This window comes from Pinus tabuliformis, chromosome 3_1 (genome assembly GCF_031772625.1).
Source record: "Pinus tabuliformis cultivar Carrire ecotype Pingquan chromosome 3_1, CPIR1, whole genome shotgun sequence".
Classification (NCBI taxonomy): domain Eukaryota; kingdom Viridiplantae; phylum Streptophyta; class Pinopsida; order Pinales; family Pinaceae; genus Pinus; species Pinus tabuliformis.
Window position 1 is genome coordinate 574,841,635 of NC_142301.1, and position 3,831 is coordinate 574,845,465.

At 34.3% G+C, this 3,831-nt stretch overlaps 1 pseudogene; it reads left to right on the top strand.

Annotated features, from left to right (window-relative positions):
- The first annotated feature begins 1,004 nt into the window (after nt 1-1,004).
- Nucleotides 1,005-3,586, top strand: LOC149188283 (glycolate oxidase-like; annotated as a pseudogene).
- The last annotated feature ends 245 nt before the right edge of the window (nt 3,587-3,831 follow it).

Genomic DNA, 3,831 nt, shown 5'->3' on the forward strand with positions numbered 1-3,831 from the left:
GAATGATTTGGGCTTATATTTTTAGAAGTTATAGTTGAACTTTTTAATCATTGAAAAGTAAAGAAATAATTTTATAAAAATTAATATCCCTTTTATTGGTGATGAATTGTACTTTTTCTTTTTTTATAAATTGATGTAACATATTGTATTTTTTTGAAAAAAATTCTGGTCAAAAGAATTCTACTATATAAATTGATTTTAGGAATTCCACTATATAAATTGATTTTAGTTGATTATCACGCAATTTTATTATAATATATGAAAGAACAACAATAACAAGCTAGAACCAGTTTCTACATTTACAATGGCTACAACTAATTTTACTTAATTTATATATAATTAAATTATAAATTTTAATAATATGAAATTTTAATTAATTTTTTAATTCAAATTACATTTACCTAAACTAAAATTAAAATTACTAATAACTATAAATGCAATATTTTAAAATTGAAATGTTATCAGTATATTAGTTTATAATCAAAAATAAAATTGTTATAAATAAATAATAAACATTAAATGAATAAAAAACTAACATTATTATAATCATATTTATGTCGTAAGGCGTTTCCCTTTGAAATCAACTTTCATCTTGGGTTACATGTACATTTCTGAGCCTTTGATTTAAGTGTTAGACGATGAAAATAATCTTACCCATCCAATTGATTAGACCGGTATACGATGCGACCCAACAGATCGATGCTTGCCCTCACTTGACGCTACGCTACTTCTAGGTGCTTCTCCGTCTGGAGTCCTTGCACTTGCCCTCGCTCGACGATACTATATTCCAAGACCTTGGATCTATGGAAATCGACTTCAAGAAACCCTTCATATCAATCATAAGGTAGAAAATGATATTCTGACCCTCAGAACATACCCAGTCTGCTACAAGACCCATGAGATGATTCCAGGAGGTCTCGCTCAGCCTTAAAAGGGCTTGGATTATCACCACTAGATGCCTTGGACTGTCACATGTCCACTTCTGGACTTCAGTCTATCGCGGGATGGCTACAGGAATTGCGATCTGTTACATAATGGTTGCTCGGCATCAAGGTATGTATTTCCATTTTAGTTTGTCTCAGAGTATCAAGGATTTTGAAGCAAAAGCTAAAGCAATCGGGAGGGTTAAACATCCCAACATTATTTGCCTCCGAGCTTTCTATTGGGGTATAGAGGAAAAACTGTTGGTTTATGACTACATTCCACATGGAAGCTTCACAAATGCCTATTCTGGTGGGTTCTCTTGTTCTCTTTCTTCCATTTCATGTATATCTGCAGGAAATCTCGTTCAATTCATTTCTGCATGGTTGTTTTTTATTTTTTTTATAAAGATAGCCCTTCAATCGCTTGCATATTATGAGTTTCTTATGGATTCCACAATCTCCCCTGTTTAGCTACTGTAGCTTCAGCTAATACATAGTCATTTAAAAAATATGTACCTTCAGCTCCTGTATCTATTGTTTCGCCATCTTTATGACTGCAGTCAGATTAGATAAACATTGAATAGCTCTAATTTTCAATTTTAGTCACCCTGTCTTGGGCCAAACTTTTGAACATTATGGCACCTCTTTCATTACAAGCATTAGGGGAATTGACATTATTACAAAGATTTTGGTTGATGTTGTATGTATCAGGTCCCGTCCCCGTATATTGGTTCATGTAACAAAGGTGGATCTGAGTACCACTGTGTTGGGATTCAAGATATCAATGCCTATTATGATTGCTCCAACTGCCATGCAAAATATGGCTCATCCCGAAGGTATGCATTAGATTATTGTATTACAGTTAACATCCTATTTTGATGCATATATTTTTTGAAAGTGAATCCATCATCTTTTACAGGAGAGTATGCTACTGCAAGAGCTGCTGGAACGATAATGGTTTGGGCATCGGTCTTCTCTTTGTGGGATCGATCTTCTGAATGTTTTAATTTCCTTCTAGCTATTAAGGATTTAAGAAATTATAATGATTTTGGATTTTGAAATAGTTGGTTGTGTTGATAAAAATTGAGGATTAGACATATTTGTTGTATACGCTTTCTTCATGGGCTACATCAAGTGTTGAAGAGGTTGCTTCAACTGGACCAGGCATTCGCTTTTTTCAACTTTATGTAAGTTTATCATTTCCACCCATATGATTGTCTTCCCATGTTTTCTGAGATGTAATTGAGTTCATGTCCATCCAATTGTATTATAGGCTCCTAAACCAATGGTAAGATCAGTTATATTGTGTTAGGTTTACTAAATGTGGATGTATGAGTGGTGTTAAAATTTAGATGTCATTGCTGGCAGGTTTACAAGAATAGGAATGTTGTTGCATAACTTGTTAGAAGAGCGGAGAGGGTTGGTTTTAAGGCAATTTCACTGACTGTGGACACACCTCGACTTGGGAAAAGGGAGTCTGACATTAGAAATAGGTAGTGAAAATTAATTCTATTTTATATTTGCTGACAAACTCAAAGAATCCCAAATAATTTGACACCTCACAGAAAGTTGATTCCTATTCCTAAACTTCTCGTTTTCACTTTCAAAGTTATATTTCTTGAAGTTGGAATCAAACTCTATATTCTAGCTCTCCTTGCTTATGTAGAGATGGGGATCTTGTATAATCGCTCTTTAGTTCTTTGATGTAACAACCTTTGTTCACATCTATGATGCTTCTGCCAAAAAAAACCTACAACTTTCACTTTCCTTCATTTTCTTATTCCTGGTGTTTGTATCCTTCAGAAAATATAGAAAAGACTTTCAAGGTCTATAGTTTCATACACGGTCATTCTAAAAGGCATGGAGAAATCAACCTCACTGGTGATGGCTTCAATTTCAGGGACTTGAGCAATTACCAAGTCAGTGGGATACTTCTGAATAAGCCTGCGGACTATTTGGAATAATAGCAAATGAAAATTCACTATAATATGAAATGCCACCAAGGTTAGTTGATAACAATCTAGCTCTCAATAAAAATCAGAACATTGTGGAATTCTTTTAGGATCAGAAGCGACGCTAGGGTTAGAAAAAGCATTTAGCACCTATAATGTATCAAACTTAAAATAAGTCAGAAGTCTCCATTTTATCTAGGATTCCTCTTTGTTCATCCCTTGTCTGACACTGAGGTATCTAATGTTCTAAAAAGTCTCATTGTGATATCCACTCATACATGCTAGACAGTAAGGCACACCTCTGTGTTGAGATTCAATTCTGGATCCATAATTGTTTTTGACTTCTATTGATTTTTCTTTGTCAAAAATGTAGATTCACATTGCCTCCATATCTTGCCTTAAAGAATTTCGAAGGTTTGGATCTTGGGAAAATGGAGAAGGTATGTGTTCCATTTTATGAGTTCTTTAAATAGAAGGATGCTATTTTTGGTTCTTCCTATATTCAAGGTCCATTCTTCTTCCTTAAGTTGGTTTTTTCTTGCAGACAGTGGATTTTGGACTGGCATCATATGTTGCAGGTCAAATTGACAGATCATTGAGTTGGAAGGTTTGTAATAGTCCTGGTAGAGGGATATTTCAAATAATTCTTCAGTATTGTGTTTGAATAGAATGAAAATGGATAGAGAAGCACCTGGAGAAATCTTGGGGTTGAGTTCCTGCCTTTGCTTGTAACCTTCTGAATCTCAGAAAAATTATTTGTGATGAGTCATATTATGATTTACATCTTCAAGAAATACTTCGTATCTTTTTTCAAGAAATACTCTGTATCCTTTTTCCAATTATTTTGGTTGTGGCATCGGATGGGTCGTGTTGTGGTTACTCTCCGATGCCCTGTCATTGCGTTTCGGTGGTTGTTCTCTCTGATCTCGATGTGATTAATTGGTTGAAAAGGCAAA